Below are 16337 nucleotides of genomic sequence, written 5' to 3' on the forward strand. Positions count from 1 at the left end.
GAGAAGGAAAAAAGAAGGGGAGGGGAGACAGGGTAGTAGGGATAACTGGATTAAGAACATGTTGTGGGGAGACTAGAAGATTGAATAAGGTGAAGACTACGGGAAAGGAAACAAGGCTGAAAGTGCGTGGCATTGGAAGTTACAAAGGACGGAAAAATACAAGCTAATGTACATTGACGGAAAGGTTGAAGGCAAACATGTAAATCTTACAGAATAATTGGAGTGCGTGTGAAAGAGAATAAAGGAGAAAACTGAAACCGAACAAAGAGCAGGTTCCTGAGGAAAGAATGATAGGCAAGAAATAAAAGAACAACTACTGTGAAAAGGTATAGGCACATGATTTTGAAAAGGAAATCATAATCACATTTGTAGGAAACGTCTGTCCTGTGCAACAGTTAAAAGTTGTACTTTGATGAGACTATGTCTTTAGACATGTAACCCTTTCACTTCTGTTGGGCTGTATACTTGCTTTAAAGGAACAGTAACACCAAAAAATGAAAATATATCAAAGAAATTAAACTAAAGTGTACTTTTGACTTGCACTGGTAAAAGTTGTGTGTTTGTTTCAGAAACACTACTACACTATATAGAAATAACCTGGTGTGTAGCCATGGGGGCAGCCATTCAAAAGGAGAAAAGGCACAGGTTGTATAGCAGATAACAAATAAACTCTGTAGAATACAATGGTGTCTTATCTGTTATCTGCTATGGCTCCCCATATCCCCATGGCTACACAGCTACACAGTTCCTGGAGCAAACACCCCAGTTTTACCAGTGCAGGGCAACAGTAAATTATATTTGAATTACTTTAAAACACTTTCATTTTGTGGTGTTACTGTTCCTTTAACAGGAAATTTGGTCCCCCTTTGCAGGTAAAAGGTACTGGGAACTGGGATTTTAGAGCAGTGCTTCCACCTAGTGGACACTGAGGAGCCACCTCAAGGGGATTTCAACTGGGAAATAATCACACACAGTTTGCAGCAAATGTCAACTTTATATAACTGGGTGTAAAAGTAAAATAATTATAACATGCAAACAGTAATAACCCTGCTTTGGAAACCTGTGGGGTTTTAGCCACTACTGGCTCAGTCTCTCTGAGGACACAGTTCCACACTCCACTCCTGAAGGAAATACCCTTTCCCAGTTGAGTCCTGGCAATGTCCCTTCCCCAGAGCTCATTCAGTTTCCCCAGGTAGCACTACCTGCCCCAGAGTACCTCTCCCTTTGGAATAGGCAGTTGCTCCCACGTAGCAGGCCAGGAAAAACACCTGTCCTCACACAGGGGACACACACAGGAGACTTTCAATACCTTTCCTCAGATGGATCACTCACTGGGGATCCGCAGGGGGTAAAGGCATCTGACCGCAGTGTAGCAGATCTCTCATTACAGCTGCCACTCCTGATGCCAAGCAGAGCATTAACATAGTCTTTACAGTCACTGCTTACTGGATGGTCTCTGTCTCAACTCTCACAAAACAACAGGAGCTCCCTTTATAAACTGCTGGGCCCGCCCCTGATTTTTGGCTCCAAACCTAGGCACACCTTTCTCTTCCAACAGTGCACTGGGAAAAACACAAATGCAGTTATGTTAATTTTGCTGTATTTTCATTGTCCACAAGTGAGGGAGTATACACAATTAGGCTGGAAATATATGGGGGGGGGGGGAGCATTGTGGTTAGTGTCCAAAATTGCAATTTGCATGCTGCACTTGCAATTATATATGTCCCTTAAAGTCTACTTCCAGGACAGCAGTTTACAAGAAAAAAGCTTTATTGTTTACATAAATAGCACTACAGATGGCTCCCAGTATAGAAGCAGCATAGTTAAAGAACCAAGACCGTCCAGCTTTCTAAATAATTACACTACTCCCAGAATCCAAGCAGTACAGAACCCACAGTGTCTCTGCAGCACATATACAGATCACACAGTATTCCAGCCAGGGCACAAGACCTAAATACGAACCCCCAGAGTGCAGAAGTAACGTCACATGCAGCGTGCGTGTCACTTTTGGTTATGTGTGATGTCACCTCCGTTCAAGTGACGTCATATATGCCCTAACCCCTTTACCCCCTGTGTCCAGTGCCTGATTTTTAATGTAAAAAAAATAATTAAAAACTATTAGATAGGCACCCCAGGGCTGCCACCCAAAAGCTGCTGCCCTAGGCACAGGTGCCTATAGATAAATATAGTCCTGATTCCAGCAGCACAGACAGCCCACAGTTTCCCAGCAATACGAAAACAAGGTCCACACTGTACTTGCTGTACAGATACATTGCCCCAAAGTTTCCAAGTAGTATCAATGCCCCAGAGGAAAACATACAGAGATGAAGGTATCCCAGCATTACAGATACAGAGATACACAGTGTCACAGACATTGGTGTAACTATCATATACAGAGGAGAGACAGGGGGCCCGTACTGCAGCATCTGCTGTATGGTAGTCCCCCACCCCAGATACAACAAGCAGGCAGAGGTGGCTAAGAAGAAACTGCCTTTGTGCGGAGCCTGGCCCATTCAAGTTACGTCACTGGTCACAGAAGTAAAATGTAATTGTTGCTTATTGTTTCCTTGTTTCTCTTTATTGTGTTTATTAGTTTACATATTCCTCAAAAACCATCATGCCCCTCTTTCCCTAATTTCTTTAAGACTACAAGTTTTATTTTATGCAAATCGCCCCATTCTCCCCTACCTATACTCTCTCTTTTTATCTCTGGCATCAGATTTCATTTCTTTCCCATAAGAAATTATGGGATATGTTCCTCTTAAAGGAGAATGCAAGTCAAAATTTAAAAAACATACTGCCCAATAGTCCTCCTATTGTTTAGTAAAAAAAAAAAAAGCAGCTAGGCTGACCTGATAGGGAACTGAAGCCTTTGCTTGTGTGAGTGCAGGGCTGTGATTGACTCTCCCCCTCCTACTGTACTTCTGGCAGGGACCGTTAGGACACGCCCACTCCATTTCACACTGGACGGAGAAGTGATAGGATCTATAGGGAGCTCCAATAAAGGGGCCATTGTTACAGATAGGATTAATTTTTAGGACAAAGTGAAACCAGCACATTATATTATTTAGAATTGCCTACAAAATTAGGGTTTTTCCCCATTTATCCAATATGTCTCCTTTAAAAATGATGCCTTTAGACTTACTTTTAATTTATATCAACCTTTCCTTGTCCTTTAAAGCAGATATTGGCAGGAACAGATGAACTCTAACTTTTCTGGCATTTGTGAGTAGTGTGCGCTTGTGACTATCAAAAGTAGAACATCTACCACACTTTGCTTTAGGAAGGGGTGACAGGTAACAATAGGGGTGACAGGTAAGAATATTTTAATTTCTGCTGTTCTATATAAGAGTACAGTGAGAATCAAAATACTCTATGTGACATATCCCTAATATTTTCCTAATGTTTCGCAGTCTTCTCGCTCCATTCTACACTTTTCTTTGGTCCCTCCAATACTCTCCCCTTTTCACTTTGCTACCTCCCTTAGGGCAGACCCATCTTTTTAATACAGCTGTGTCCCGTATCTGACTAAAGAAAGCCTGTTTCTATAAGAGGCAATATAATTAAAGAGGCAATATAATGAAATATAACTAATTTAATTAAAAAAAAATTGTAATCACGGGTGGAAATTTAGGTTGTTTGTGATACATCTAAAAATTGTATGAATGTAAAAATGTTGCACATGAAGTACAGCAATGGCAAGAGTGAGTCAGGTTTATATAGTTGGGGAAGCCCAGCTATCTGTGTGAGTAGGTAGATTGTGATTTGCGTAGGTGAAAGAAAAACAGAGAACTTGACTCATATCAAGAAAAGATGACATTTTAAAGAAAGAAAGAAATGACAAGTCTGAAAAATTGTCCTAAATGAATGTATGCCTATGTTGCAGCTCAAGTCATCATATTTTCTTTGTGGGTTAGATGTACAGTGATACAGTTTGTTGAAAGTATCCGGTATAATGATGGTAAGTGTTGACTGAAAGTGAAAATGCTGCATGTAGTTGCTTTCTTCAGCTCCCTACTTTTAATTTGCATACTTCATAATGAATTTATTTTTACACACTTTCCAGTGCTATATATGTTTAACAGGAGTGCAGGAGGAGATTAAATAATGGTAAATTTAATATAGCATTGCTTCTGCAAAAATATTTTATTTTCTTAATCCATTTAAATTGATCTTTTATTAGGCTAATAATAATTTGGGACACTTTGACACCCCCCCAATCCAGTGGCAGCCAAGTTAAAACTGTGGCGAAGGCCCTCTATTGCTCTGCTTTGCCCCCCTCTGGTAACAAGCAAACTGCGCACACTATGAACTCTAACAGTCTTCTGCTGGTTCTCCTTGTCAATCAGGGTCCAAACTAGGGTGAAACAGGCAGACATAAGAGGTACATACATAGCGCCCCCACCACCTCAAACACTAGGCATGTGCCTCTTCTTTCTACCCCTAGTTCCAGCCCTGCCGCAAACCACCTGTCCTGGCTGTAATTGTTGCATGGTGTAGAGACCGACTGAAAATGCGCAACTGAGCATGTTGTGACAGACAGTTGCAACTAAAGGTTATGGCCAGTGGTACTGGAGGTTTTCAGTGTTTTTTCTCCTGTGAAAATATGCCCGTGGAAAAAAATGCCTAGTGTGTCAATAGCTTTACTATCTTTTTCTTACATGCATTTTATAGCGCTGTCATACATTTTGTTTGGTTTTCCATTCTATTCAAAATATAGTGGTCTTGTTTGTGCTGCTTTAGTCAATTGTTTTTCTTTCTGATTTGGTTCTAAATTGGCATTTCCTACAGGATTTTCCTTGCAGGGAAATTTTAAAATCTGAGCCACCAACATAAATACTTTGTTAATTGGGGCATACGTGGTTACTGGATTTCAATAGGGCCTAAGAAGATCTGTTGGGAGATTAATACAGCAGTGGGATGATTTCTAGCCCAACCTGACAAATAATTAATCCTTTTGCAGATATCAGGCCGGCCGGCCAACATTTTGGCCAATGAGGTACAGACTAGGTCTGGAGGGGAACTGCAATGGCCTGCATTAGAAAGTTACCAAAATTAAGCTTTTTCAGCTTTTACATATCATGCATCATAGTGCAAGATATATGTCATCACCCTAGTCACTTGCAAAAAGAACCATTGTTGGCTCTTCTTTTTGTGGAGATGTAATTGTAAATCCTTCATTGGTTGGAGATCCCTATTTTATATTAAGAAGGAATACACCCCCATGCACTAATGTACATGTATAAAGGGTAACTATAGAATTGTTTGGGTTGTTTCTGGGTAAAAGCTTCTATTGTTAAGCTGAATAGCAGTAAGGGTGAGGGGCATCTTAGTCTACCTAAGATAAACCCAGCTGACTGGAACGCTATATTTATTCTACATAAAGCTTTACCATATCTGAGTAAACAGCCCTAGAAGCTCCCTCCATTTGTTTAAGATAGTATCTGCCATTTTAGCTTGGTCTCAGTGGCTTCCTGCTGCAGCTCTAGCCATTGGTAGCATAGATCACACATTCTGATGGGAGGGGGAGTGAGTTCTTATGAATTCTTTTGGGAGAGAGCTGTGCAGGCCCTGGGAATGATTTTTTTGAGACAGGAAGTCAGATACCAAAGTACATGTATACACATAAAAAGACAAGAAATCTGGTGTTTCTTTTGATAGAGGACTTAGTGCAGCTTTTCTGTGAGTGCTTATGGCTGTATTTACATACCTTTCTGATAAAGCTTACTAATTTTTATCTTTCCATATCCTTGGGTGATCATTCTGTAGTTTGGACTTGGACTAGTCACTATTTGGTTCAGATTTTCTGTGAAGCATGTAGTTTAATAGGGTGACTCAGTGGGAGCCAAGACTTGTGCTAATTTTTTATTGGAAATTTATGGCAACTTTTACCTTCTTTGCTGTGTTATGGCCATTCTTGTGGCTAATATAGCACAAAGTAGTGGATGAGTCTGGCAACAGGGAGTAATGTTATGTTGTTAGTAAGTCTCCTAAAATGTTATGAGCTTTTAGGACCCCCCTGTGTTTGGTTAAATTCTTTTTAATTTTTCCGAACAGTACTTTTTAAATCTACAGATTTGTCTGTAGGGAATATATATCAGCTGTGAATGGTAATTACTGTTCTTCAGGATGGTGTTACACACATCTACCCTCTTAAAGTAAGTTTTAAAATCTCCAAAAAAGCTCCAAATCCAGGAAGTTTATGAACTTATAATTAACCCTTACTGGGAACTCCAATTTGAATCATTCTGATTTAGTTCTTTAAAGGAGAATGAAAGGTAAAATCATCATAATGTTAGGAACCCCCATTGACTGTAATCATTTACCTTATACCTCAGGTTGGTGCTCCTGTTAGAAGAAAACTTCACTAGCCTGGGGTTGCTGTGAGATTCTCTTCCTCCTGTCTTCTTACTTCGCTATCCCGGGGGTTATGTATGCGCAGTAGAGTGAAATAGATGGCTTTGTTGTTAAAGTTTGGCTTTTCTCTCTACTGGGCATGCACAAGCAGCATGAAGACAGAAAAAGGAGAAGGATGGCTCTCTCACAGCTACCCTGGGCTGGTGCGGTTTCCTCCTAACAGGAGCACCATCTGGGGTACAAGATAAGCGATTACAATCACTGGGGGGTGCCTAAAGTTTGGCACCCCCCAGTAATTGTACCTTTCTTTCTCCTTTAACAAAATTATCTAAACTTCTATGATCACCTTTTTAAATGATGATATTGTCAATATATCTCTACCATAGGAAGAGATCCACATCTTTTGACAATCTCAGGAGTATTTTCCCAATATTCCATAAACAGGTTGGCATGCTTCAGCCTAACTCAGCTTAACTTAGGTTTAACTTATAGCGGAACATTTTAGTGTTTTAGCATGTTAATTATTAGTGAACATTATTTATTCTTCTGAATAGAACTGCAGCCCATGGAGGCCATAAAAAACACAACACATTATACTAGATACAATTGAAGACTTTTAGGATATTATCTGACAGTAATTTGTGGTATCAAATACCTTACATTATTTATATAGTTAAAAATCCTAGTTAACTAGATTTCACAAAGACAAAAGTAACCTAAAGACAAATGATTTCAACTTGACACTTAAAGGAACAGTAACATCAAAAAATTAAACTGTTTTAAAGTAATTAAAATATAATGTGCTGTTGCTCTGCAAAAAACTGGTGTTTTTGCTACAGAAAAGCTACTTTATAAATAAGCTGCTGTGTAGCCATGGGGGCAGCCATTCAATCTGGAAAAAAGGAGAAAAGGCACAGGTTACATAGCAGATAACTAGTAGATAAGCCCCATATAATGGGGGTTTATCTGTTATCTGCTAAGTAACCTGTGCCTTTTCTCCTTTGAATGGCTGCCCCCATGGCTACACAGCAGCTTACTTATATAAACTATAGTAGTCTTTCTGAGGCAAACATACCAGTTGTACCAGTGCAGGGCAATAGTACATTATATTGTAATTACTTTTATACACTTTCATTTTTTGGTGTAACTGTTCCTTTAAAGAGTAGGACAACATCAGCTAATGCCCCTGCCTAATGGACTTTGTCTAACAAAACAGTCACAACTGTATAATTCAAGAAATAACAAAAAAAAAAAAAAGATTTTTTATTAAAACAATAATCAAAAAGTATGTTGAGCACAAATCCTATTTATTGCACTTATATTAAACAAGGGAATATAGTGTCCCATTAAAGGAAAACCAAAACTATGCAGCTATGTGTCTGTAAAAATATATTGCACAAAAAGCTCATATGTAAAACTCCTACTCTTCTTCCTGTTACAGTTACAGCTGCAGTACTTTTTGTCAGGTGATCTCTGAGGGAGCACACAGCCCATCACAAAATGGAGGCTCAATGGAAAAGAAGTAAAAGGGTAATATGTGCTGATACTGTATATATTTCTCTTTGGTAAGATTATCTAATAGGCCACTCAATATGATATTGGCTATCTGTTGATTAAATATTTGTTCTGGGGTATCATTTTCCTTTAAAGGATATGTAAACCCCCCCACAAAAAATGTAATCAGTGAACATCCTCTTTAAAATCTTTAAATACCTGCCACTCCAGTTACTAAAAGGTTAATAGTGAGGCTGCAGCATCCCCTTTAAAACTTAGGATCCCTTCTCCTCCTCTTAACCACTCGGCCCCCTCCCAAAGAAATTGACTTTGGCTCATGGCTTACTGAGCATGCTCAGTTCTTCTCAACTCAGGTTACCAAACACACCCTCCAGTCTAGCATCCAATGAAGAGATGGCACTGCTAGTTTCCATAGAAATTCTGCTCTAGCTGTGCACTCTGCTGGAGAGGGTTTCTCTCCTAACCTCCACTGGAGATGTTTTTCTCCTAACCTTCTCTCCAGAGTGCAGCTTAACCATTACAGTGCCCAAGCCAAGCAGATTTAAGTACGTTCTGCCTGTGCAAGCCTGAATTCTTAATTGCAGGAACTTTACAGTGCACAGTTTACAAGTGCTATTTGCAGATGTACATGTCACTGATGATGTCAGAGGGAAAATGGCTACTGCATGAAATCTGCTGTTTGTTTTAGTAAAATGTGATGGTGCTGGTGAACAGAGGGGATATATGCAGTACAAATTATGCAATGTGCCAACTTATATACATGGTAGGAAAATGTAGGGTTTACATGTCCTTTAAATCTGTGGCCATTACTCTGAAGGACTGTCTTTTCCAGTTTGCTAAAAATATGTTTGGCTTAGTTTAAAGCTGCTATTAACACATTCCATACAAGGAAGATTTGGGGGCTCTTGAAGGGTGAATATATTTTCCAAGGTTTTAGGAATAAAGGAACCAGTACAATGGCACCATTATTTTACTAAGAGAGATAGAGCCCTTCTGCCTATGCTCTCAGCGTATCAGTTTCCACACAGTGATACACATTTTTCAGCTCGACAGTTGTGGAACTTTATATGTAGTTCTATAAAAGCTTAAACACATTGGCAAGGTGAATTTGAATTGTATCCAGGATTTTTTTTTTTTACAACTCCATATATTGAACTGAATGTACAATGTACTATGAATGTCTTATTAAGTTATTAGAAGCAAATACATTACATTATAATACAATTCTTATTGGATTACAAAATATCTCACTTGTAAATCTTATCTTAAAGTTTATGAAGGCAAAAAGAAAAGAGCAATTGCAACCTTTGGCTATAATCATATAGTTTTTTTCCTACCACTAGAGGGCGCATTAAGTCTTTTACAGATGTCCTTAATTGACCTGGCAAGGAATAAAATGATTGAAACAAAGATTGTGCCACCCAGTGGTCCTAGTGGACATTAGTTATATGAATATTTATATTTTTTGGAAAATGTTTAAATAGATAGAGGCTAAGAAGTATATGACATTGAGCTTTTGTACTTATAGTCTACTGTTACTGTACATCACTGCAACATATGTAGATCTTTATAGATAATACAGATGTGGTACCTGTTATTCAGAAGACCTAGGGTTTTCTGAACAAGGGGTCTTACAGTAATTTTGATCTCCATACCTTAAGTTTGCTAAAAATCATTCAAATATTAGATAAACCAAACAGGATTGTTTTGTGTCCAACAAGGATTAATTTTATATTGGTTGGGATCATGTACAAGGTGCTGTTTATTATTACTGAGAAAAAGGAAATAATTTTTAAAAATTTGAATGATTAGAATAAATGGAGTCTATGGAAGATAGCCTTCCTTTAATTTTTGATACCGGGTTTCCAGTTAATGGATCCCATGCCTATAGTTTAATAAATAACTGATAATAATAATAAGCTTTTTGATTCAAATCAATACATTGGAATCTAGCTTGAGTGCCCTTGTTGGCAAATGCATGAATAGCTCAAAGATGGTTTATTTATGGGCACATAATTGACGCAGTTGTTGCACATATCATATAACACCAATTTGTGTGCAAATGTATGTATTCATGCTGGGAAACCCTGGAGCTACCCAACCTTAAAAGTGGCAATAGCTTCAGGGTTTCCACCACAACCTGCATCAATAGATGCAGCTTACTTGCACCTAAACTATTTGGCACAAGTTATTTTGCTGGAAATTAGTTAAACACAATTAACGTTAAAGTACAAGCGAAGTTATGCACATTTCATGTAAGGGATGCAAATGTCACATTTCCCCCTGACTTGAATTACATAAGAATTGTTCTTTGCAGATTGCACTTGTGGTCGTAAATGACCCTATATGAATCCGTGTTTACCAATAAGAATACTTATACTAGATTTTGACAATATTGATCTATTATCTATTAATAAAACTATTATTTACCTGTCGATAAATAAATGACAATGTATTTTGCAAAAACATGTATCTTATGCATTAAAGGGAACCTGTCACCCAAAGAAATAATTCCAAAAGCTTTTCTATCATGTTCTACAGTATATAAATTATTTAAATTTTGTTGTATCCAGTCTTGAAACCATTTTGTGTACACTGTAATTAAGTCAGGCTTTGCACCCCTCCAAAATCTTGTGTATGCACCAGAATAGGAGGACCCAATGCCCATGCACAGGCTATACAATTATAGACCGTGAGAAGGGAATGTAAGGAGTGCAGTGATATCTAAAAGGTACTGAATGGAAAGTGAAAGTAATGTCTGAGGCATAAAGGCAGAGTGGGAAAAATATGACTAACAGCTCAGATATTTTTAAATACATTTATAACAGGTATAGATGTTTTAATAAAGAAAATAATTTGTGCTTCATGTTTCATTTAGAAAGGGCTTTTATTATACAGCTTTTTATGTGTGGGTGACTGGTACCCTTCAAAACTATAGGAAAATATTGCCTTTGGCACCATTTCAATTGGGGACTGTTTAGAACAATAGCACTTTGGTGCATTGTTAGCATAGCTGTCTGATACAATATCGGATACTGGAGATTTTTTTTCTCCTCATGTGGGTTTCTTCTGGGTATTTCAGATCCTCCTAAAATCCAAAAGGCAGTTTTAGTGGCTTTTGATGAAACTGACTGTACTGTGTATTAATGGTATCTTAGATTTATAGGACAGGACAGGGACTGATGTGAATGATGAGGCATCTCGGTAAAGAGCTGTGCAACATGTTGGTCATATATGAAGTTGGAGGGGCTGGATAAGGGAATGCCTCTGTGCCTCCCCCAGCCTGGCCCTCATAAAGGCAAGGCTGCCCAATGTTTGTCAAATTTATATAAAGTCCGGTATGTAGGAAGTGTTGTATAAATAAAAATAATTAATAAGTGCAGTGGTGTAACTGGGCCTTCCTGGGCCCCCATAACTCTTAAACCCCTGTTGCTTATAAGAATGCTGAATTTCAGCAGCAGTTTATAAGGACAATAGTACAAGGTATGATTTTGAGTTTTTTCTGGCCTGTGTATTTAATAACTCCATGGGCCCAGAACTGTTCCTCAGTGATTACAGGTGTTTGCCGCCTAGAAAGCATGACTATTAAAATCAATAAGGCTCAATATGGGGCACACTGTCCAGATTCTACATCTAACAAAGACTTTTAATGAATTCTAAAGAGCTGCCACAGAAATCCAGCTTTCTTGCAAGGCACAGAATGTTAGCAGATGTGGGCATTATATGTGCCATTGGTCTGTAAGCAGAAATTCCTTTCGCATGGTAAAGGGGGTACTGCAGTCAGAGATCCTGTAATACTGGGGGCCCTGATATTGAAAAAGCACAATTTCAAGGACAAGTAAACCCAAAAAATAGTTCTCTTACCTAATAAAATGAAAACATAATTCTAAGCAACTTTCCAATATGAATGTATTAAAAAAATTATTGCTTCAAAAGTTATTTGTAAATGTAATTGCTATTGAAATCAGCATTTGCTGAACTCCTGGTTATGCCTTTTTAAATAATGTTGCAAAACCTAGTCTCCTCCAGAAAGACAGTTCTGTCAGTCTGCTGGCTCGTGTTACATTGTTTCAAAAGTCAGAGCCACCAAGACAGAGAATAAAAAGGACAGACAAACACTGTTTTTAATAGCAATTATAAGTACAAATATCTTAAAAACCATTACAAATTCTTAATGAATTTATATAACAAAGTGGCTTATAACTATGTTTTCTATTAATAGGCAAAACATTTTTGGATTGACATCCTTTAATAGCACAGCCCACCACCCAGGGCACCCTGATGACCAGTGGGGTAATATTTTGGCCCCCCTGTGTGTAGGATCTTTCTAACGTAGTAGTATGGGAAACCATGATTAGTGACAGCAGCCATACCTAAAGGTACAAATAGATGACCTACAGAAAAATGCTGGGAATAATTTATGGAGTCAATTTCAGGTTTGCAAATCTATAAGGGGGACATCAAAAGTAACCACTTTATAAGTGTAATTGTAAGTAAGTAAATAAGAATTATGGCATATGTAGTGTCTCCGCAGGTTAAAAACACAATTTGAGCATGTGCCATTGTAAAGGCAGAAGGCACATTTGAGCATTTTCGGGCTACGAACTGCCCTCTAAGAACAGCAAAAAATTGATTGTATTTAAGAAAAAGGATTGCTGTTCTCTAGTTATATATCTATAAAATATATAAAGTAACTTGTTACATTTTTGTTAGGGTACAAATAAAATAAACTCTATCTATGAAAAATGCCATTGCACTTACATAGTTTTCTCTATACGCACATAATTTATGTATCATATGCATATGTGATATATAAGTATTCATAACACTTCATATTTTTGAAGTTTTGTCATTCTATTACATCCAGGTAAAAGTGCTGTGCTATATCTAGGGCAGAGACTGATGTGAATGATGAATATCAATGTAATGCTCCATGCAGTATAAATAACATATTAATAATAATAATAGTAGTCATCCAATGGTAATGTCAGCCAGTCAATATGCCTCATTTACATCCGCAAGTGCAGTTGCGGTCCCTGCCCTTTTCCCGCAGTCAGTTGTGCTTAAAACTGCTTTCATTAAAGGTATTTTTATCAAAATGTGTTCTTTGCACATTTGGTGCCGAGCACGTATAGTTGTGCTCGGCACCACTTAGTCCTCCCTGCCTTTCATTCAAGCGCTGCTACACAGATTAATGCAGGGGAGCCCTGGAGCTACCGCCACCTCCTGACCAGTCAGAAGGTCCAGGGTTCCCTTTGCCCCCAGTGTCAATAGGCACAGAACACTTGCGTCTAAAGAATCAGCACAGACATCACTCATATGCCTGGAAATGACGCCAAGTGGACTTCCATGCAATTGTGTTCAATTTGTCAAAGTCTACAGTCAAATGAATACTCTATGAACTACTAGTAAACCTCAAGAATGGCACTGGGTGACTGGTATTTGTTGATGAATTTTGAAGAGTATAGATCTATACTAACTCCGTAAATTGGTTGACAATGACCCAAAACATACTGAAAATGCAACCCAAAAGCTTTTGAAGGCAAGAACTTGAATATTCTTCAGTGGCTGAGCCAGTCACCAGTCCTTACACAACCCTACATACATACATTTAACTTGCTGAACACAAAACTGAAGGCAGAAAGACCAAAGAACAAGCAGAAACTGTAGACATCTACACTGAAGGCCTTGTAGAGCGTCACTAGGGAGGACACCCAGCATTTGGTGATGTCTGTAGGTTCCAGACTTCAAGCAGTCATGCAAAATATTACCCAATTACTTTTGAGCCCATGAAAATGTGGGGGCAATGTATAAAAATGACCATAATTCCTAAACAGCTCATATATTTTGCCAAACCAATTAAAGCTGTAAATATACAATTTAATCAAATCTTAAAGGAACAGTAACACTAAAAAATAAAAATGTTTTAAAATAATTAAAATATGATGTACTGGTAAAAGTTGCGTGTTTGCTTCAGAAAGACTACTATAGTTAATAGAAATAGCTGCTGTGTAGCCATGGGGGCAGCCATTTAAATTGAAAAAAGGAGAAAACGCACAGGTTACATAAGAAGATACCAGATAAACTGTGTAGAATACAATGGGAATCTGCTACTGCTACTGCTACTTATCTGTTATCTGCTTAGTAACCTGTGCCTTTTCTCCTTTTTTCAATTAAAATGGCTGCCCCCATGGCTACACAGCAGGGTATTTATATAAACTGCAGTAGTGTTTATGAAGAAAACACACAACTTTTACCAGTGCAGAGCAATAGTATATAATATATTAATTATTTTTATACACTTTCATTTTTTGGTGTTACTGTTCCTTTAATACAGGGGTGGGCAAACTACGGCCCGCGGGCCACATCCGGCCCCTTTGCCCCACGCGAGACTTGGTGTCATTGGCGTGCCGGAATTAAAGAGAGAAGGGGGCCCGCCCTGACCCGGTCCGGCCCGGGGGTGAGTAAATGTGGCCCGTGAGCCAAAAAGTTTGCCCACCCCTGCTTTAATATCTTTAAGTCAGATATATTGTGGTGGCATTTACAGCAAATATGATAGAGAAAAATGTGTCACTATTTATATATTTATGCACCTAACTGTGTTTTGGGGTCTCTAGATGTTAAATATTTTGGTACCCTGTGAATATGATGTATTAGTTTACTCAGAAGGTTTCTGTTTTTCTATTCCATAAGATTGCATTTATACCCAAGAACATACTTAAGCTATAAAATATAATGCTGTAAGTATGACTTTTGTGGTGATATTTACATTTTTGGGGGGAAAAAAAGCTATATTTGAAAAAGCTGGTTAAAGATCAAGTTTCAAGTTTTATTGTCATATACAAATAACAATGAAGTATCATTACCGTAATGAATTTTTTTTTGACCCTCCCAACTTTACATAGATTGGTTTAAAGGAGAAGGAAATTTAAAAACTAAGTGAGTTTATCAGAAAGGTCTATGTAAATACAGCCATAAGCACTCACAGAAAAACTGCAGTCCTGTATCAGAAGAAACACAGGATTTTTTGTCTCCTTTTTTGTTAACATGTCTTTCGGACTTCCTCTCTCAGAAAAATCCTTCATTCCTGGGCCAGAATATGCACAGTTCTCTCCCCTCTCCTGCTTCCCCCTCCCTCAAGAATGCTAAGAACTCCCTCCCCACTCCCTTAGGAATGTGTGATCTGAGCTATAAGGGCTAGAGCTATACAGCAGGAAGCTATGAAGACCAAGCTAAAATGGCAGCTGCAATCTTAAGCAAACAGAGAAAGATTCTAGGACTCTTTACTCAGGTATGATAATGCTTTCTGCGGAATAAATATAGCATTCTAGGTGGCACTAATGTGGCACATCAATTGGCAGTAAAATGTCAAAATGACTTTCTTCTCCTTTACGTTAAATTGCAATGTTAGCACAATAAACTCTGCAGAATAAGTCATTTTTACAAAATATATGTTGTGTTGGTGTATTTTGGAATTTACCATGTGTTTTGGCTTTGTAATCTAAAGTAAGTTTATTTTAGGCATATAAGAAAATAATAATGATAACCCCTAGTCTTCTTTAAACTGGAGTTAGTTGGTCTCCCAAATGATTGACAACTGTAAACTAGGGTGGATGTTTAAACAAACAAAAAAGTAATAGCATAGTGTAGTATTAGTATGTATGTATAACTTTATTTATAAATTACTACAAGGATACACATCGCTGTACAATCTTACAATATACACAATTATACACTGGGAGGACAAGTGTTCTAATAAATACAATAAATAAGTATAAATACACTGAGATTAAGTGCTATGTGGTGTGAGACACAGTAGGAAGGAGGTCCCTGTCCCATAGAGCTTACAGTCTAAGTGAATAGTATATTACCCTTGTAAAATAAATATTTTTTGTCCAAAATCATGTAGAAAATTGGTGAAGTATAGTCTTTAAGTACAAATTGTAATAGCTAACAGCTACACTTCAAAACACCTGGGGTACTCACAGATAAATAGGAGTACAGGTATGGGACCCGTTATCCAGAATCCCCGGAACTGGGGTTTTCCAGATCCTTCCGTAATTTGGATATCCACACCTTACGTCTACTAAAAAATATTTAAAAATAACCAATACGACTGTTTTATTTGATTAAAATTGAGTCTGTGGAAGATGGCATTTCTGTAATTTAGAGCCTTCTGGAGAATGGGTTTCCGGATAATGAATCCCATACAGTGCCCGTACATTGCACATCAAATAAATATCTGAATCCAATGCAGCCATGCTAGGAACACTGTGAGTAACTGTGATACTCACAAAACACAGAAACCCCTAATATCACTGTAATTTCTTCCTTTAAAAGGTATGAATAAATACAATTTTTATATGCTTAAATCCCAACTGCAAAACAGTTCTTCTCTTTCTGTATCATTTGAAATCCTAGCAGGGGAGAAGGGGCTAAAACACTGATGTTACAAAGTGTAACAA

At 38.0% G+C, this 16337-nt stretch overlaps 2 protein-coding genes across 2 annotated transcripts in view; one reads left to right on the plus strand and one right to left on the minus strand.

The window, feature by feature from the left end:
• Positions 1–16337, minus strand: part of mllt3 (myeloid/lymphoid or mixed-lineage leukemia; translocated to, 3) — a 159584-nt gene that overhangs the window by 142286 nt on the left and 961 nt on the right. The window lies entirely within an intron of this gene.
• Positions 61–16337, plus strand: part of focad (focadhesin) — a 146424-nt gene continuing 130147 nt past the window's right edge. Inside the window, exon 1 of the mRNA XM_012962109.3 lies at positions 61–326. The gene's annotated coding sequence lies outside the window, so the exon portion shown is untranslated. The remainder of the gene's footprint in view (positions 327–16337) is intronic.

Source organism: Xenopus tropicalis, chromosome 1 (assembly GCF_000004195.4).
Source record: "Xenopus tropicalis strain Nigerian chromosome 1, UCB_Xtro_10.0, whole genome shotgun sequence".
NCBI lineage: Eukaryota > Metazoa > Chordata > Amphibia > Anura > Pipidae > Xenopus > Xenopus tropicalis.